The 21,747-nt window shown below is 41.7% G+C and overlaps 1 long non-coding RNA gene across 1 annotated transcript; it reads right to left on the bottom strand.

The window, feature by feature from the left end:
- Nucleotides 1–252: 252 nt before the first annotated feature.
- LOC122185205 lies at nt 253–21,679 on the bottom strand. Its single transcript, XR_006180788.1, has 4 exons — nt 21,593–21,679; nt 4,806–4,875; nt 787–831; nt 253–348 (listed from the first exon to the last, which is right to left on the bottom strand). It is a non-coding gene; the product is annotated as an uncharacterized LOC122185205 (long non-coding RNA).
- Between the last annotated feature and the right edge of the window lie 68 nt (nt 21,680–21,747).

The following is a 21,747-nucleotide window of genomic DNA, read 5'->3' as shown; positions in this document are numbered from 1 at the left end:
GGCCCAGAAAATGTTTGCCTAATCTTCTTGCCAAAGCGATTAATAAAGTGATTAAAAGATCACTTGACAAACTGCTAGGTTCCTTCAGCTGTGGTTAATTTCATGTGTTATATTTCATGGCACTGGGTCTATCTGTGAAGTTTGTATCCAGATCAGCATGTGCAACCTCTGGCATGAGCCATCAGCCCTGCAGGCCCTCTGGAACTATGCGCTCTGTCCAGAGAGACACTGACCTCTGAAGTAGGTCAGTGCCTGTTTGTGCAGGGACTCCTCTAATTGCTCCTGCAGCTCTTCTGACTCCCAAGCCCAGCAGCCAGTCTCAGCCTCGCTTGCTCCTTGCTTGGCACCCTGCATTTGTAGGGTTCCTTTATCAGAAAAACATTATCAAAATACAGGGCAGGTACAGAGGTGTGCCTGGACACAAAGGTACTTCTATAGGTAAAGATAGGTGTGGATTACTTGGAAAGAAGGACTAAGAGGTTTTGCCTTGCAGTAGCCACACCATTCCCACAGCAGCTACACTCAGGCATGGTTGTGAAGGCAGTATTCCCCATACCAGGTGATATTTAAATAATATTTCATTCTTGTACTTAATGTGGCCCATTTCTTTAGCTCCTGTTGAGCAGAGACTCTTCTACCAGCCACACGTGATTTCCTTGTGATGCAATAAAACTGCATGCTCGGAACTGGCATTACCACTCACAGCCTGTTACAGTCACCGGGGCACTAATTACCCCCTCCCCTCCCAGAATTTGATGTCATGAAACTCACAGGATGCATCATTACCTTGGAGATTACAGCACTCAAGCTCCCCTCCTTCTGGTGCTGTACCTAAAAGAACAGCAGGAGTTACTCATGGCTAGCCATGTTTGGGACAAAACAGATAGCGGCCAGTTCAATTTGTGTTTAGGAGCAACTTCGGACTCAGATGAAGCACTTTGAGTACAAATTCAGCTTTTTTTCCCCCAGCTGAACTTGTGTCCTTTTCTTACTCTACTCAATTTTTTTTTTTTCTCTTTGATGTATTTATCAATGTTAATTTGTTAATTTTGTTATAGGTTCTGCCATCCCACATCCTCTTGCTCTGCATCCTTGCTCCCCCTCATCAGCATCTCATTCTGTTTAGCCACAGCAGAGTGTGATCCATTTTGGAATAATCAGTTAGGCACTGGCAGATATCTCCATTTGAAATTCAGAGGAAGAATTTCTCCACCTGCAAAATCAGCAAGCCTACGGCTGTGCAGATGGAAGGTGCAGATGGAAGGTTGAGGAGAAAATAAAAAGATAAGCCTAAAATCACTTTCCAAGCTGGTAAAAGCCAAGGAAAATCAGGCAGATCTAGGACTGGGAGAGGAAACAAATCTCAAAAAGAAATGGTGAGGTTGATGCCTATCAAACTAAGCTGTAGTGGCACTAGTGGTTTGTGTACAATAAGTTCACACAGGGAAAGCATGAGAGCGTAGCTGTGGTATGGAGGCAGTGCTCCTGCACTGGGCAGGAGGCCCTTGGGCATGGAGATAGAAGCAGGCGAGGAAAGAGGGAGTCCTGCTCTTTTCACTCCTGGAAGGAGTCATTTATCATGACAGCCCACCTTTGCTTTGAAGGCTTGCAGATGCCTCACGATAAAGAACTCAGAACTCTTATTGTAAACATTTCATGGATTCTATGGCTTGGAGGCAATTTTGAGTGAAATCTGTAGGAAGCAGTTCACTTCTGTAACCTCAGGGCACAAAGGTTGTGGGAGTGGAGTGATGTCTATGGTCTCCACCTGGGTGCAGGCACCAAGGGAGCTGCACCAGCTCGTCCATGGGCTGAACTACGGCATGAGAGCGTTATCTGTGAGGTTGGTATGTGGGCCTCACCATGCTCCCTGTACCCTCTCTTTCTTCCCCAGGTCAGCCAGTTTTCTAATCACTGGTCAATGGTTTGTCCAAAGGCCATCTGCCCCACATGGCTTCTGTGGGAATACAAGCTCCTGAAAGCCTTGCCTTTAGCCATGCCTTGTATGCAATATACAATCCTGGCACACAGAACAATAAACAAAGAAAAGAGCAAGGAATATTCTGGGGGGGGAAGATAGCTTTAACTTGGCCTGATACTAGCTGGGCAGGTACAGCAGTCCTGACTTCAGAAATGTAGTATCTAAACTATTCTGAGACAGTTTCTGCTGGAGGTCTTCACCAGGTGAAATGACTGCATGATCTTAATAGAATCAACTTTTCTTTTCCCCCAACATTTAGAGCCCTGCTGGCATGATCTATGTGAACCTTGCATTGACCTTTGTCTTGCAGATCCATATCTCATCTGCAGATGATTCCCATACTTCTGTCATTCTGGGACAAAGACCAGAAAAGAGATTTAAGTTTGAGCACATAAAATACTATTTGCTTTTTCTCCCCCCCATCTGTCTTGCAGACTACAGGGAATAATTAGAAGATAATCTCTCTTAATTCCACAATACATAAAGCAATAAAACAGATGCCAGGATGGAACAGTCAGTGGAGTGAAGTTACGCCATCTAATCTCTTTCAAAAGCTGTGATTTTGCTAGAATGTTGCAAAACCAGAGAGATAACTCAGCATGCAATGCAGCAGATTGGGACAAAGGAGACGTATGAGCTTTCTGTCTATAGATATGGAAGGAAATGGGAGCCTGGACTTTAAATGACAGTTGGGGAATAAATCAACTGTGGACATGATAATCTTAAATATAATAAATACACTTACAACTAGCAGATTTATAATTAGCACACTTCTGTAAGACTTCTACTGAAGAATCACAAAGCATTTTCACAAAGGAAACTGCAGTTTTGGGCCCATTTTGTGGATGAGCCAACAGACATTCAAGGAGGAAAGGACTTGCCTGAAGTCAGTAAAAATCATCTGACACTGAGCATGTTGCTACTCTTCTGGACCATTGCTTTTCTGGCATGTGAGGCAACAACTGTGGGTGTAACTTGTCTGTCTGGATAATTGTTTGATAATAAATAACAGATCAAAGGGAGATACTCTCTGGATGCTAAGAGTCTCTGAGAGGGTGTTAGTGGCAAGACAAAGCTCAGAGGCTATAACTAGTTGCAGATTAAAAAACAAAAATAAACCCTCGGAAGGTGAAAGACCAAGAAAACTGGATTTACAGAGGCAGATCCCATTCAAATGCAATTTATCTCTCGTGCAGTAACGTGGAGGTGGTAAGATTGCCCAGGACTTGCATGACATCTTACACACATGGTGTGTATTCCTTAGGCAGCGCTGCATAATAAGTGTCTAATTATTATTATGATTACACTTGGCATTTTTAATAACAGCAGTAATTGGGTGATGTTGATGGCCTCATTTTAGGATTCTGTACTTGGCCTGGAGCTCCAATCATTAAGTGCTAGCTGTGCAAAGAATAGCGTTTCATGAAATATATTTCATGTCCCAGATATCTGCCAGGCTGGAGGGCAAATGCTGACAGTGTCCTTAATGCCAGGAGAGGTGTATGTCTTTTAGACATTCATAAGACCTTAGTGACACACTGTGATTTCCCACATTAGCATACTCAGGTCAGTGGGAAAGCTAATTAAACAGAAGGCATTTGGCTTTGATCAGCTGCTTAAACTATATTGCCACGATAAAATCAAATGAAGCTCTGCTACTATCATAATGCATTCTGAAATGTAGAAGGGTGTGGGTGAGTGTTATAAGCAATATGAGCTAATGGTTTAAACCCTGGACTTGTAAGACATGGATGACGTGGATCTAAGTCAGAGAAATAAGTCTAGATATCCAAACAGAAAATGGAGACAGCGATTTGGCAAAGGATTTTAGCAGATGCAGAGGTTACCCTTAGAAAAGCACATAACACGAGCAGTTGACTTGAGCCAGATGGGATGTAAACTGGTACTTAAGGATAAGCATATGTTTACATGCTTATTAAATGAGAACAGGTTGCTGAACCAAAGCATAAGTAGTTGAGCTCACTCAAAATGCTGCAAGATTTTTAGTAAAATAAAAAGGGAATTGCATTTCTCTCAATCTTTGTTCTTGCCATTTGTTACACGGCTCCCATCTCCCAGCAACTTTTGAAACAGCGTACTATTTATTTTTACCCAAAGTACCAGAAACACAAAAATCTCAGGTAAATTCTTACACCATTGGTGTAGATCAAAACCTGGGTTAAAAGAACACAGCTTGGATTTCTGTGGCCTCCAAACTGCTTTTCAAATGTATTAGGAGGAAGGAACAGATTCACTCATGAATCTCCAAGTGCTAAACAATGCAACAGCGTTAAGGACAAAGGGCACATGCTAAAAATTGAGTAGATATTAATGAAAGGCCAATATCCTTGGAAGGATCGATGCTTGGAGGTGCAATCCTGAGCTCTAGTCCATTACCACAGAGCTGTAATCAGTCATCACCAGCTCTGAGTAACTTATTAGTACTCTATTTAGCTGAGCTCCACCAGAGGCCACTGTTGTTAAATATATGTAGGTATTTTAGGGTGTGCGATGTACAGACCGTTTACTCTCTGGTTAGCAAATACAATGGGCATTACCTATTTAGGAAATTTTAAGGCTTTCTTTCCCCACCTTTAAAAGCACAGGTAGATTTCTGAAAGACACATACATTTCTTCTTCTTCTTCTTAACAAGAAATGGATATTAACGATCATGATTTTTCAGAGAGCACAGCATGTACTGAGCAACAACTGCCCCTCAGACAAGAGCTTATGGAAAATACAGGGATACATGCATATAACAAAATGAAGGAGGAAAGGAGGTACTTGATACCTATTTTGTTCATTAATTTTTGCAATTCTTACTTGAACAGATGGCCTGAAAGTCTTACTGAACCAGAGCTTTCTTATACTCCATCTGTAGGATTCTGTAATACTGGGAAGAAAAAAAAAAATCTCGTCATAATTTGCTTTTTAAAATGTCCTGGCACACTCGAGATTCTTCATGATACAGAAGTACAAAAAAAAAAAAAAAAAAAAAGCCATGAAAATTCATTAGTTATCTTCGAGGAGAATGGTCTTGCAGGAATGACATTAGGGGTGCAGTTTATCTGTGAAGATTCATATCTCAATGTGAACGTCATTCACAGGGACCCAGCAAACCTATTTGAGCACCAGGGATTGGGGGGAACAAGGTTTCAATAAGATACTGATTTACTGAATGCAAATAATATTTTAACAAGACAAGTGGGACAGATGAAGGGCTTTTCCCAGGTGCATAACTGAGTCTGAAAGGGAGTTCCTCTCCCTAACATGAGACAGTGTTGAGTCTAACTCCAGATGAAGTTTATTCTTCTGGGATCAATCCCACAGCTGACAGCCTAAAACCAAACAGCTTTGTTTTGCCTACCTATATTAACTGTGAAGCTTAATAATGATAATTTAGACAAAGATTTATTTAAAGGTACCTCTTCTCTGCTTTCATCTTACATAGCAAAAGACTGGCCTTGCTATGGGGCTATAAAGCACTATGAATGTCACCACAGCTGGAGAGTTTGGGAGGGAAGGAGTCTAATAGAGACAGTAGCCTGTGCATTTCTATAACAAATTACTGTTGACTGGTCTAACACATTAAGGATCTTTGAATTCTCCAGAATGCAATATGTTCAGTGCAGCAAATAGCTGGCAGCTTCCGTACCATCTTAACAAACAGCCTTAGATAATCTGATGGAATAATCTACATTACAGCATTCAATTTCCCATCAGCTGATGCTGAAATCCCTCTCAAACTGCTTTTCTGCTATTTGACTCAGGATATTGCTTCTTGGCTAGCCTACAGCCTCCCTCCAGTCATCAATAAGCATTTTAATTGTCAAAATAAAATCCTAAATGTGAATCAAATCTTCTCAGCAGTTCCAAATTCTGTTTCTGCAAAGGATCTTGTCAAGGCTGCTGTTTAGCACTAGAGGGCAATCGAGGTACACATGCCAAATATTCTCCTCTTAGTAGCATTTGCCCTGGGGAGCAGTGACAAACAGGGCAGTGATATCCGTTTCAGCCCAATCTCTGCATGGGGAAGCAACACAGCATTGCCCTGGTGAGGTGGGCATCACCTAGAACATAGCTCAGGAGACCAAGGGCTGAAAATGAGCCAACTGAGGAAGCAACTCCAGGTTGGATAGGGGAAAACGGGTTGGTGCAACCAATTCATCATCATCATCTTGGCTACATGGAGAAGATGGGCAGAAACCCAATGACTTCATCACCTTTCTCAGGCAGAAAATCAGATAAATAGGTTTTCCTATTCCTATTTTGGGGAATTGGAACATCTCTAGATCTGTGCCTACATGCTAAGGGCAGATGTACCTCAGTGGTATGTACTACATGGAACTGGTATGTACTACATGGAACTGCAGCCAGCAGTACGCTCCCATTCACCCCATTCCATCTCACAGCTGCAGCAAGCCTGTCCAAGAGGTTCCTTGGTGCCAATGGCCAAGGAAAAACTGCAATAATAAACATGAATTAGAAGTAGTCATAGCAATTGCTATGTGAACTTCAGGTCCTAAAATCTATGAATCTCAGATGGAATCTGCATTGTAGTAAATCCTCCTGAGCTATTCTCCGGGCCATCTTATTTAAATATTTGCTTAGTGCAGCAGATAACCCTCATAAAATGGAGTGATCTGTCAGGATGAAATAAATGCAATTTCTCCCTCCTCTAGCCACCCAGCTGCCTGTGCTCCCGCCTGTGCTTTAAGCACATAAAGCGCTGTGCAGCAGTAGGAAATTCTGCATATAATTTGGGTGGAAGTCGTTAGGCCCAGCCCTGTGGTTGTGAATTCACAGTTTCTTTAGCCAATACACAGAACTCCAATCTCCTGCAACCATTACATCTGCCTGCCAGGGGTCTCTTACTGGAAACTGAGGAAAATCCTTCTCTGTTCTGATGAGAACTCTTTGCATTTTCTATAGTGCTTGTTTTGTGCAAGTACTCCTGTCAAATCTATCACCAAAGAACATTTGGGAGGGGACAGCACATTCAAATTCAGTATTTCTGCATATTAAAGTAAGTTAGTGGTGCAGTGTAAGAAACAAGCAGTCAGCCATGGCACAGATCGCTGCTACTCACCCAGTGAGAATTAATCACCGCAGACCAAAATGAATGATAGCTCATACAGTTACAGCCTCATTCAAGAAAGAAAATGCAAGAAAATCATTTTCAGCTGCATTTAAAGTGGTTTTACTCTGCTTCAGCGTGAAGCCAGTACAGAAGATACAAGAAAAAAGGGGATAGACTTTTGCAGGGTCTGTTGTGATAAGACAAGAAGAAATTGTTTTGAACTAAAAGCAGGGAGATTTAGACTGAGCACCTGATGGAGCTGTAGGCATCCCTGTTCATTGCATGGAAGTTGAACTAGATGACCTTTAAAGGTTCCTTCCAACTCAAAAAACACTGTGATTCTAAACCATCTACATATTTTGAGACTTTCCCATATATCTTGAGATCTAATTCATGATAGCATATCTGGATGAGTTATCCTGTTCACACAGACCATACATATATATACCTCAGCACAGCTGATCACATCTCCAGGCTTGCAGATCACCTTGGGTAACAGGTAGGAAGTTTTTATATTTATATTGCACGTGCAGATCGTATTAAAAGGACTTAATACTTACACTGCACACCACACAAGTGGGTCCAATGTGTTTATAAGTTTGAAGAATTTCACACTGGTTGAGCATTGAGGTTACTTTCAGAGCCTTCCTACAAGCTGGTGACCAACACTAAGAAAATAATCAGATTTCCCATGGCACTGGACTAGAAGTACACTTGCAGTCAATTACCATATCCATGCAGAGCAATATCAATCTGTAGTAATGAGCAGTACCTCCTAAAACAAATAAAACACACTAAGTTTTTCACATGATCATCTGACCATAACCTGAAGCACCTAATTTGGAAGTGATCAGACACACACGTGGAACATAAAGCACTTAACATGCTACAGCAAACAAAAGTTCCTATATTCCTTTGTAGCTCCTAACAACACATTTGCTTATCCATCTGCCTAAACTCTCTCTCTGCACCAAGCCAAAACCTCAGCCTCCTATAAGCAGTGCCCCAGGATGGGACGTGGCATATGGCAGAATGGAGCTGCCTTCCAGGGTGGCCATGAGCTGCTCATCTCCAAGCTCCCCTGCCACTTCCCATGGGAGAACAAGTCATTAGTCCCAGTGTCGCAGCCAAATTTCAATCTAGGTCATTACTAGCAGTTTAATTTTCCCCAGCGGCTTCATTTGGACATGGTATTCATCACTCTTTCTGAAACAGTTATGGGATAACCACTGAGCATTGATGACAGAGGTTTTTATTCCCACTTTTGGCTGCTTGACAGTGATGGAAAAAGCTTATCCAGGGCAGACACGTGAACATACTGTACAGAAATCTTTGACATCCCTTCAAACGCCGTGCAGAGGAGTATAGCATTTTTGTCTGCATCGTTAGAAAACTTTGCACTTCGATTGCAAGTGATGTGGACACAAGACATACATGCACACCACGGGCCATGGTGGGACTGTTGTGTCTAAGCAATGTGCTTGCTGGGAGCAGCTGCCTCTACACCATGGGCACAGAGCAGATGAAGCCATACTTCCTACAGCTTTTGCTCTCTATGTCTTTAATGCTGTAAACCATGATTGTTTTAATTCAGAAATTGAGTGGAATCTTTTGCCCTGCTGAACCTTGGTAACTACTTACTACAAATTGCTCCTCCACTTTCAGCAGCAACCTTGCAGCTCTGACTGCTTAAACAGCCTGCAATTTACTAGTGCTTTAGACAAAGAATATGGAAAAACAGAGGAAACCTCCATCCTTTCTGAACTATAAGCCTCCAAAGAGAGGTTACTCTGTGTGTTGTGGACAAGTGCATAAGTAATGCAGAGCATGACACACACCTTGCTTGATAGAGAGATGTAGTTTTCTGGAGATGTTTTTGTTGCTACCATAAAGGACAAGAGACAATACCACCTGCTGGTGTGAGGTGATGTCTGCACAACTTATAGTTAATAACACAAAGGAGTAGAGAGCCACGTTTCAGCCCTGTGTTGCTTCTTCCCTCCCACCTCTCCAACCTGCAATCTCCCATTCACAAGATTGTGAGTTTCCAGGAAATTATGCAGAGACCCAGTCTGAACACATTAGATCCTGATCAGAACTAAAATCACAATTCTTGGTGTTCCCAATCCAAAAAAGATTTGAATCCCTCTAAGCCCATGTGTACTACTGGTCTCTTGGATGCTTAGGAATCTGAAGTCAAATGGGACCAGATTGTCATACTCTGGGGTGTGCAGGCAATGTTCTGCTCCTGTGAGCTAATGAGTGGGGTCTCTTATGGGACTTGATAATTCCTACACAACTTATACTGCATTTCCTGCACAAATTCCTCTTCCAGGCTTCAGGATTGTTATGCTGTAACCTATTCCTGAGACTGCAACAAGCAGATACGCTACATGGCAAACGCTCCATGGTTGCTTCCTCTAAGACTTCATCCTAGACAGTTGCCAAAAAAGCAGAGGACATAGATAAATATTCCTTTGAAAATCTGCCAGTGCCAACACCCAAGACTAAGATCAATGGGAAAGCAGCAAACCTCCATTGCATTCATATACCTGGCTCTGAAACCACAGCCTGTTGATAGCAAGATTTTAGGGCTCCCTCCTCAAAGCAGCCAGCACCACTACAACTAAAGGTCACCAGATATGAAAGGGAGAAATGATAGATACCCACAGGGAACAGAAGATACAGCTTCCTTCCATTTAGGAGAGGCAGTTCTTTGTACAGATGCTTGTATTCACTCAAGTAGTTGTCACCTCTGAATATCTAGGTGCAGAATACCTACCTGTATTATAAGAGTATATGTATAAATGCATGTCCTAATTATATGTGCATATGAGTGCAAATATAACACACAAAGGACTCTGGACCTTTTACTTTCCTGAAGTTGTTGATTGTTGATCATTCCTGTCCTACCTCTTCTCCCTTTCCTGCTTTTCTATTTTGTCCTCCCCCAACCCTCTGATCCCATCATGGCCATATATCATCTGTGGTTTACAGAGCCACAGGGATTGCTAAAGGGAAAGGAAGAGAAGTTTTCAGATAATGCATGTGGAATTTATGCCTTGGAACATCTGCCTGAGAGATGCCAAAGGGGATAAGGCAGTGCCTGTCCCAGTCAATTCAGTGATAATGCTGAGTGACCTGAGCTGTTATCAGACATAAACGTGCCATTCCCTCAGTAGCAGTTTCCTTAGCACACAACAGACTTTAAACCCAGCAAAGCTGATTAGCTATGAAGTAGTGACACAGTGGTGTTCTTAAAATCTATCCAGGATGCAGGCACATCATCTGTTCCTGATATCTCACGCAACAAGGGCAGGCTGCTGCCCTGCTCAGCACCCTGCAGTGGAAGCAGGGTCCTTCATCATCACTAGTAATGCACTGCATGTGAGCACTGAATGATGTTGCTTGTCTCTCCCTTGAGTAGGAAGCATAAATGAGCAGAAATCAGTGAGATATTTGTTCCAAAGTCTGATCTCTGAGCTGCTCCAGCCAGACTAAGAGGCAAACAGGACTGCTGGCATCTCACTTAGCATGGTGGTATTTCACAGTCCAGTATTTTCCCCTTTTCAGAAAGAAAAGCAGTCAGTGGGATGGAAAGAAGAAATCATATGACAGGGAAAAAAGCTACAGTTGGGAATGGGCTGTGCTCATCTCTATGCATGAGGTATGTCTAGGCATCTCTCATTTTTCTTTATTAGCAAAATCTAACTTTGTCAAGTGCTGCTCTGCAATTTCAAAAGCAGGCACTGACTGCAAATAAACAGATGTCAACAGCATGTAGTCACCTAGAAGATAGCCCTTGCATTTCTCACCCCACAGACCCCAGTCTCGTTAGAAACAAAGCATGTTTCTCACTGGTGGCTGAGATCACAAAGACAAATAGTCAGTGGTGCTGCTCTGCCCCATGGCTCTCCCTTAGTTCAGGCTGTTAGTTGTCAGATGCATTCTGAAGTTGTTCTTGTGGCTTTGTCCTAAGCTACACCCCTTGAGAAACTGTAGGTCATTTCCCTTCTTTGATCTTGTTATAGGGCCTTCAAGAAAAAAAAAAAAACAGTATAGCTGGGCAAAGGAACATTTTCCACTGAACGCAAAATCCTGTGAAAATAATTTTCAACAAAAAAAGGAAATCATCACTACATTTCGCTTTTTTGTTGAGGCAAAGGAAACCAGAAATACAGATAGATTTGGAAATATTTTCTGGAGAAATATGTCTTTTTCAGACCAGCATGGAGATGTCCATAGAGGCTGAGAAGTTGTCAATCAAACAATTCATGCTTGGAAATGCCTATCCCATAGGAATACCCTTGTGCTACTAAAGTCCTTTCAGTCAGACAGTGGTGTTTGTTCAAGAGGGATCTGACGTTGCTTTGCGGGAAAGTGGGGAATCTCTTTCAGTCAGATGCAATCTTGCTGACCAAGGCTGCGTGGCATGAACATGTTCTACTTGTGCATGATCCTGTCTCTGCGTATAACAGTCTACATACCTGGATGTTCTGAAGGATGAGATGCTGGATGATTCCATGTGCTGACAAAGGATAGACTGGGTAAGGGCAACCAGCTTGGTTTTGTAATGGAGATTTATGTGCTGTCTTGTTCTGTTATTCATGTGCCGAATTGCAAGATGAAGAAAATTTTGTTCTGTTTTCTGCAATGGAGGGAGGAAGTTGAGGGAGAAATGACAGTGGAAATGGCTGGGTTTGAGCCACAGCTCCTCTTACTCAACGACGGACAATGCCTATAATACTCTGTTTCAAATATCAAACATGAACATAGGTCTGCTGCAGCGAGCTCCAGATTCACAGCCTCAGGGACATTTCAGGGGAATAAGAAGAGAGTTTTCATCTTTTTTCTCCCATCGTTCTGATTTGTTTCTGTCAAATACCTGTCTTTGCCATTTCCCCTTTGCTAAATGCTGAGAAATTACCACTTGGATGTAGGAGAAGTGACCCCTCTTCCAGTGAACGAAACCAGCACAGATTAATGATACAGGATAAGAGAGCAGTGTTGGTATTAAACAAAACACTGGGCTTTCTTACCCTGCTCCTTCAAGAGGCCATTCCCTAGAGCAGGCACGGGGACATCACATTCTTGCACAGCCTGTTAGTGATGTCAGCAGACAAACAGTCAGGAATTATCATCATATGCATTCTTGAAGGCAAGTTCTGATGTTCAGAATGACAGAACGAGTACAGTGTTTTTTTGAGTTAGCCATTATAACAAAGCAAATACATGTCTCAGCTATATTTTATGAGCACTCATTTTTCAGAGCTTTTCCAGTGTAGCTTTCTCAAAACTCTTGCCATTCAGAGTCCTATATGCCTCAGGTGAATAAGGCAAGGAGAATTGCTGTTTCTTTTGTTTGTGAATGGTCTTTGACATTCCCTGCCTGTATCATTAAGTGAAGGTCTGGTGAGTTCTGATACTAGTGAAAGCTATCTATTATGATCTCCATTTCTAATTTGTCTGCGCTTGCAGAATTGTTGTGTCAAGATACGGTGCCAAGGTCCCAGAAACTGTAGACTTGAAAGATTTTACACTGCCATCACAGACTTTGTTCATGCATTATTACACTTATTAATGTCTATCACCAGGACATATGGAAGAGCAGTTACACCAGTCCTGTTAGATCATCACTCAGAGATTAGAAGCGAGTAAAAACTGCAAAGCATTCTCCATAAATATTCATTGGAATTGTTTACAATGCAGTTACTCTGAAGACAGCCAGGCATCATGGCTGGAGGTACTGCATCGATTTTCTCCTACAGCTATCAAGATTAAATCTGCTCATTGTAGCAGTCAAGAGATTACTTCATGAAAGGAAGTTCATGTAAAGCCAATCAGCAATGTCTCTGATAAGTTAAGCTTCTCAGAAAGTGCTGAATCACAAAACTAGAGCTATTCCTGGAGATCTACTAGATTAAAAAAATTCTTTTGAAGAATTACTCACACGCATTCTGGAATTTCTTTCCAGATATTGGGCAAGACACGCACTAAGAAACATCTTGAGAGAAGGAAATAGAATTTGGGACACTTATATTCACATCTTTCACAAAACAGATTAAATTAATGGCTGGAGCAAGGAAATGAACAGGACCACATCCCTCTTGTTTGTTTGTTTAGACAATGTCTTTAATAAATGACATTGTCGTCTTCTCAAGATGTATCATCTGTTTATGCATAAACCAGACATCTTTAATTATGATTAATATTTCTTAAAATAAGTCTAAAAAGTCATTCTAGTCTCAAACTGAATATGAACACCAGATTATCTAGCGATCTTGCTTCGTATGCATTAACTGACATTTCAAAAGCTGTCTTCTAAGGCAACAACTAATCGCAATGCAGTAGAGAATAATTTGTGAACAGGGTAGTGAAAGCAACAAAAACACCAAAGGACAGCACAAACTATAAGCATTAACATACTTCCAGCATAATCTGCAAGACCTGCCAGAGAGGGAAGTTCAACTGGGCAAGAAGCTGTGAATCCAGACAGGTATACAGCTAGGATCATGCATGTAGAACAGAGTGGGTGGAATAAAGAGCACAAGGTGATGGGGACATAAAAATCAATGCAATATGCAGCAACAGGCTCTTCAAGCCATCTGCCTGGTACTTTCTCCTGTCCCCATTAGAGCTCACTTTCACGTTGCATAGATCAGCTGTCTGTTTTCACCCACACCCTGAGTGACAGTCTAACTGTGTTTGACAGAATACATTTCTTTCCCACCTCCTCCACAAGCCCTTTTCTTTGTCCTCTTTTCAGCAGTTCTGGTTTCTGCCAGCAGATTATGCTGGCAATCTAGTGTGAAAAAGAAATTAGAAATGCACCAGTGTTCCTCACATGAGCAGAGCCACAGCTTGAATGAAGACATTAATTCAGATTAAAAGTGAATCACTCAACAATTCATCTTTCCAGTGCACGCATCTGTGTGTATGCACCTTATGTGTACAACAGGGATGTTATTGTGTTAGGTCTCTGTGTACAACCTACCTGATTAATAGAACGACACAGTCTGCCAATATAATTCCTACAGTGAAACTAGTGCATCATGCAGCACAAATATCCCCAAGGAGGGGAAGCATGGTCTAGAAACACTAAAAAAGACAAGCTGATTTCTAGACTTTGCCCTGTAACTGTGCAAGAGCTTTGCTGCATACAGCTCAACCTGATTCTTATACTGGCAACTAAGAGTCTCAAGAAGCTCTGCTCACTGAGCACCAAAACCCAGTAAACTCCCAGTGCATCACCCTGAGCTGTTCCACCCAAAGCCAACAAGTGAGGGGGAGGTTTTAACCTGCCTTTGAGGACGCTACCTGCCCAAGGGAGCTGGCTGCCTTTGAAACTCTCCTGCAACACCTCTGATTGCCACTGTTTCCCTTCTGTAAATTGGAACAGTAATGAAATGTAAGGGAATTGCGAGACCTCATTCCTAACATTTTATGTGATTCTAGTATAGAAAATATGGTATAGAAAGAGTATCTTCCAACTAAAATCTAGCTGTAAATGCAATACTTCCTGCCATGGGTGAGAATGAAGTGTCAGAGGTTCCAGTTTGTAGAGGCCAGAAGAGTCTAACCCTTGAAAACAGCAGAAAAATCTTCCTGTAAGTTTTTCCAGAGAGTGCTCAGTGTCAAGGAGAGAAGTGCTCTTAGGTTGCCAAGGGCTTGTGGAACAAGTGACTGTGATTAAGTGCAATAAGAAATAACTCCATGAGATTCCTCTCAGCCTATAGCATTGTCTGGTCCACTCAGCCAGGAGTTAAGAGAAATGTACTGCTTTTCCAGATTCTTTCCTAGACAGCCTTCAAACTGATTAGTTGGAACGATGAAATTGCAGCACCAGTTTATGACTCGCTTCAGATTTCTGCTCAAGAACTCATCTTTTCCTTAGTAATTGCCTTGGGCATCCCACAGAGTTACACCAAAGTCAACAACAACAGCAGAATTACACTCAGTGTGCCAGGTTCATTTGAAAAAGCGATATAATTAGAAATAAATATTATCAGTTGGTGGGGCACTTCATGTTGTCCCTGCATAATTAAGGAGAGGGATCACACGGTACTGCAGGCAGCAGTCAAATGAAAAGGAGAATAAGAAAGGACACGATCAGAAAGGGCAGTACCCAAAGGAAGCAACAAAAAAAATCCATCTGTTTGCTTTTGCTGATTCTACGTAGAAGGTTGGTTCCTGTGATGTGAAGTTTAGCTTCCTCCCTCAAAATGAATACAATTTCTATATAGATAAGAGCAGACTAGCTGCAGAGGTTAGCGCTAAGGTCCCAATGCCCCAACTCCTGTCTGTGCCAGTTGCTCTTTGCACATGTTCAAGAGAAAGATTCAAGAACAGGTGAAATGAACTGACCCTTCCCCTTATCTGTATTCCTGGCTTTCCTCACTCTGTACCTCACTGGGATTGTACATATCCATGGATTTATCAGCATCTCATCAAGGAATTTCCCTATATTAATTTTTCTACTAGTTTTTCACGTAAATAAATTGTAGAATCCTTACCTTGGAAGGTACCCTTAAAGGTCATGTAGTCCAACTGACTGCAAGAACAGAGGCACCTACAGATAGATTGGCTTGCTCAGAGCCTTGTCCAGCCAGAGCCTTGGATGTCTCCCTAGGATGGGTCACTCAAGGAACATGACACCAAAATATCCTGCAGCAGGGAGTCCCAAACATGCCTTGTAGAGGAAAAAACTCTTTTTTATTTTTAAAGTATCTTTCCTGACTTTTTGAGGCCGGCAGACTCATGTAATGGGAAGGAATGAAGAATCATACCTTGCTTTGTTTCCTCAATGAGGAAGTTGTTTTGCACTTTTAGTTATCGCTGCTACACTGTGTGCCTTTTCTTGTTCTTCTCCATCTCAGGGGAACCAAAGATATGCTCAGATTTCAAGACATCTGAACAGTAGTTAATTACATTTCCTGGTATGGTCTCTATTCCTTCCTTGATAATTTCTAAAATTCTCTGCACCTTCTGACTCATTCCCACTGAGCCTAAAGCTAATGTTTTCATAGTACTGTTCAAAGTGAGTCCAAAATCTCTGTCCTGAATGCTAATAGCTAATCTACAGTTCATCACTGTGTAGGTTATAATTACTGTTGTTTTTCCCAATGGTCATTATTCTGCAGTTCTTAACATGTGAATTTAATCTTCTGTTTTACCCTCCAGTCCCTTAGGTAGCACAAGAACATTCTGCAGGTTCTTGAACTTATTCTTTCTCTGTCATGAACAAACTCATATCATCAGAAAATGGTATTGCCTTGCTATTCAGCTCTTTGCATGTTGTTTGCCAACACCTTGAATAACACAGCCCCAAGCACAAGTCCCTACAGAATGCCATAGGATAACCTCCCTCCAATGTCAGACCACTGTTCCATGCTTTCATCCACTTACTCACTCCCAAGGACCTTCACTTCTATTCTGTGACAGCCTAACTTGCTCAAGATTCTTTGGGGAGGGAACTTGCAAAAAACTCTTGAAAATGTACATGCTTACCAATTTTTCAGAAATGAATATTTTTTTAGGCATGGCTTCTCTCTGCAAAGCTGTGCTTGTTCTTTGCTATTTTGTCATCTTCATCTCTCTGCCTTCTAATTCCATTCTTTAATACATTTTTTGTCCTTGGCACCCAAAAGATTAAAATCGTTTCTCTGCCACAGGCTAAAAAAAAAAAAAAAAAAAAAAAAAAAAAAAAAAACAACTCCCTTTCCTTGGGCTTCGATTTTGATTTGTATTTCAATAAAAATAAATCAAAGTGGACAGATTAGTGTGTTTTGAAGTGCAAATGCTTTGAAAACATTAAAGGACAAATAACAACGTGGCATGTTCTTACAGTTTATTTTTGGTTATTATTTTTATTTACTCTTTGTTCTTAAATAATTATGTGTATCCTATATGCCTAATGGAAAATTTTCTTCTCTGCAATAGAATGGCTGGAGGAAAAGCAGCAAGAATCTCTTCTCCAATATTTTCTTACCACTGAACAATGCAAAGTAGCTATCCGAAAATACCCACGTAATTTGAATGTTAATCCCAAGGCACATCCTAAAGCATCTGAAAGTTACTAGGTTGTTTTGACTGAACCTGAATACAAGTAAAAAGCAGCAAACAGTTTTTCAATTTATATTCAGAAATTGGGTTTTGAGGGCTTGTTTCTGATCTCGCTTAACCAGATGAGAGACCAGAGAAGCACCAGAGTCAATGCTGAAAGGAAACACATGATTTAAACCAGACCCAAACATGGTTTGAGGAGGTAGTGTGCTCATTCATAATTAATAAAGCAGCATTGTGGTTCCAAACTAATTGGCAGTGCAAATAAAATACTTGCAGAAATTGCCTAGGATAGACAACACCTAATCTCAGAGGCAGTGCAGAGGAGCTCATAGATTTTCTCAGAAAGCTGTTTTGTACAGAAACATGTGTGGTCTTCCAGTACTTTGAAGAGAGCTTATAAGCACAAGGAATACCAACTTTTTACACTATCTCATAGAGGTAGGACAAGGGGGATTGGCTTTAGACTAGACGAGGGGTAATTTAGGTTAGGTGTGGGAAAAAACTATTTACTTAGAGGGTGGTAAGGCACTGGAACAGGCTGCCCAGGGAGGTTTTGGGGCCCCATCTCTGGAGGCACTCAAGGCCAGGTTTTATGGGATCCTGGGCAGCCTGATCTGGTGGGAGGCAGCCTTTCCCATAGCAAAGCAGTTGGAATTCGATCTTCAAGGTTCCCTCCAACCTAAAGCCGTTCTGTGATTCCATGATAGTCTAATTACATTTGTCTGATGCAGCTCCAGCCCTAAATACCCCTCTAAATGCTACTACCAGAAGCCTACCAACACCAGAATACTTATCCCTTCATGCATGGCATCAATATGAGAATGAGAATTCACTCTGACACCAGCCTCTGACCCACAGTACATCTGCATTCACCACTACAAAGGAGTCAATCCATGCACAAAGCAAATCCCTGACGTCCTCCACTGACAACTGAGCCAAACATGATGGATCTTTTTTTCCTAACGTGGAAAACTGAGTAAACAGAACTTTTAAACTATTTGCTTTTATTTCTTCAAACAGTTTAAGGGTTGAAGGAATGCTTTCTCTTTGAAATGGATCATAAGATCTTATAAAAGCCCAGCAAATAGAAGGAAGAGAGACAGAAAGGCTTTCAATGTGTCTGAGTGCTGAGGAACAAAGACCTTTCTAAATTCCTTAGACCCCTCTGTGTTGCTCCCAAGATAATTTCATGTCAGTATTAGAGGGAGATCTTTAAACCCAAGTATGACTCCAGCTTCATGTTCTTCTAAACATCAGAAATATCTAGAGCTTGGCTCTGAGATCCAGTCTCATTTGAAAGATGGATATTTCAGAAATTGTAGACCTCAAATGTTATATTCTGCTTGAGGCTGTCTAACAGTGGAGATTTGTCTGGTATCACGTGCAGATACTTTGGGGAAGCTGGCAAACCTCAGTTAGGCTAAGTCTTATTTCACATAATGTTTGAAATCCTTCAGAGAACAGCAATTTTGTCTACAGACTGAAGCTGTGAATTCAGGTCTAATGAGGGAAAGGCAGAGAAATAACCTCACAGCATCCAACTGTCATACTTAGGGATATTCTGTCCTCGGAAGTGGTATAAACCCCACATGCATGCTGTAGTTTACATGATGTGTTCACGATAATTTGCTTATCTAATAAGATACCTTAAATCTCCCTATGAAGCATGGCTGTGATAGATTGCTTCTCATACTGCTACTTGCTGTTGTCAGGGAAGCACAACAAAGAATGTGCTTCAGTGGGATCTATCAAGAAGGAATTTGGCCCACTATGTGCCATCTATACACCCACTAATTTAATTTGTCCCTGAAGATAAAGCATATTCACCAGCTTTGCATTGTACAGTCACCATTGCAGCCCCTTTCACAAAGCAGAAGAGCAGTGGAATGAATTTTTAGTAGTCCCATCTGCCTCCAGGAATTACCTTCTGTGAGATAAGTAATTTAGTCCTATATTATGAGGTATTTAGATGCTCTCACTATTTTAGTGCATTCAGTATCACCTTCAGACCTATGAATTACTTCAGTGTAATAAGGAAGAGCCATTTAACCATTTTTTAAATGATCATTTAAGACCCTATTTGCATACTCAGGATGTTTAATATCTGCACATCTGAAGCTTGCTATTCAGTACCACTTTTATCTAACATAAATGATATTTGATTAGAAGTTGAGAACATTAAACTTGTCTTTTGTAGCAATACAGTACTTTACAACCATCTTAAGTGACAAAGGAGGGCCAAGATATCATCCTTTCCATATAACCACTCTGGGCGATATGAAAGGAGCCTGGAGAAATGTAATATGCCTGAAGAAAAACTGAAATTCCCCTTTTATTCTTTTTCCCATGCCAGGCACAGAAGTCTTCTCCAGAAGCAGCTTACAAACCAGTGTGCAAGTGGAGTGAGAACATGTATCTGATTTTATAAAGCATAGACCAGCCTTAAAAAGTTACTGGCAAGGGGAAAAAAAAAAAAAAAAAAAGGTGATATCATTTCCTGTCATTTATTATGGTTTCAAGACTAGAAATGGCTGAGGAGCTCCACAGGCACTGACAGAAGCCTGTTGGCCAAGGCACACTGCCTCACATGGCACAGTGCTCACCAGCTGGATGCTCAGGTATACCCACAGCAGCCCTATTCAAAACAGAGTACTCAAACCTGCAGAGTGCTCAAGTACCTACTACTACAGCTCAGCTTCTACTACTCTCTAGGTACTTAGCAGCTAGAAAGACTGCTAAAGGCCAAGGCCCTTGCTACAACTAACAGCAGAAAATACAGACACAAGAACATATAATGTTCTTGTTGTTGTTGTTGAAATAATCAGGATACTGTCAAAAAAGAGGAAAATTTCAAAGCTGTAAGTGCTCTCCTCCTAAGGACGCATCACATTCCAGAAGCAGTTACAGAGTACTCTATTAGTTGAACGATGCTGTTTACTACCCTTCTTAGGAGACACTATCACCCTGCAGTCAGACATTCAGAACCCAGGATGCAGCCTGGAGGCCGGATGAGGTCTGACAGTGCACAGCCCACCTTTGCCAGCACTCCCACCCCAGTACTTGGCTCTGCTGCAGCATAGGACCCTTCAGCTTCACCTAGAGGATGCAGCCAGGAATAATCTTCAACAAGGAGAGCAGTTTAAAATTTGTTTCTGGTACACTCCAGACCCGTTTCTCTACCTTTTCTATTACAGATATCTGAAGTGTTTAGCACAGCTAAACAGGCTGTGTACAATCTATCAAGAGCAATACACTGACATTGAACTGCAGCCCTCAAGAATTAAATGAGTGCGTCACAACAGCACGCACCAGGGAATGAGAATGAGCTGGAAATAGAGGAGCTCTCCCCTCTGCAACCAGAGCATGACAGGGACTGTGCTACACAAGTACAACTTTGTCATCTTTTTGCACAGATGTAAATATCAGACCAGTACAAAAATTGGCCCATATTTTAATATACCAATAAGGCTAAGATGATCAATGCATTTCAGAACATAATCTTGTTTAATCCATTAGCTATTAGGATAATGCAATATCACAGGCAGCTGCAGTTACTACAGAATGTAAGATACCTTCCAAACACCAAAGCTTTTGTGAGGCAGCACCAGTAGCTTTGCTCTCTCTCTATATATTTTCTCTACATGAATGCAGCAGAATATCACTTGCCCGGTTTCAGCAAAACTGCAGCCAGATGTCAGCTTTGATCTCATCACCACATAATGAGAACAGATAAAGGACAAATAGGTTATACTGCGCTTCAGCAATAGGAAGAATTAACTTCCCTGTTCCTTGCAGCACCATCTGGGTTTGGCAAAGTTAATTCTCATCCATGTCAAGAGTTCATTCGAGGAAAATAATTCTGTTTCCCAAATGCTATTCCTTCCTGCTTCTCCTGGATATGTAATGCCTGATCCCTTGACCTTCTCCTTCTGTCCTGATTATTCATATTTTAGGCATCTTAAAACAAGAAAATACTGAGGACAACTGCCAGAATTAGTGCAAGGCATTTAAAGCACATTTTTAGTATGTTAAGTCACATGCTACAGCTTACTCCTTACACGGCTTGAAAAGAAAGGACCACAACTCCCTAGTCAGTCCTAGAGACCAGCAAAACCAGGATCCTGCCTTCCAGATCTGCTTTGTAACTGACACCAGACAGCTGGTAGACCTCAGTTTCTCTCCTGCAGAGAGGAACCAGCCACGAGCTACCAGATAACACCCCAAAAATACCAGGCAGCACTTCCAGAGCATTTAAAGACCAATTGCTACAGAAACACAGAGGGTGACTATTTCAGCAAAGCCTAAACTTTGCTGAAATAAAAGCAGACATGTTACAAACTTCCCAGTCACCCACTGCTCACTCTCCATCAAGTCTTTTCTAAGACATACACTGCATTTCAGAGCTTCCAAAAGACAAAGTAGATCAGCTGCCCATCATCTGCTCACTCAGATACCCCAGCAGTACCTTTGCCTTGGTGGTTGTCTCCATACAGCTGAGCAGCCAGCACAGTCCAAGCAGCCCACAATCTCAAAGCACCTCTTGCAGGAGCTCAGACTCCCATCAACCACCTCAGGCCATCTTTCTGACTTATATACTGGCTGCAGGGTGGAGCTGGAGGG

Source organism: Lagopus leucura, unplaced genomic scaffold (assembly GCF_019238085.1).
Source record: "Lagopus leucura isolate 7727_CA_CO unplaced genomic scaffold, USGS_WTPT01 Super-Scaffold_100027, whole genome shotgun sequence".
Taxonomy (NCBI): Eukaryota; Metazoa; Chordata; class Aves; order Galliformes; family Phasianidae; genus Lagopus; species Lagopus leucura.
This window is presented reverse-complemented; position numbering and strand designations above follow the sequence as displayed.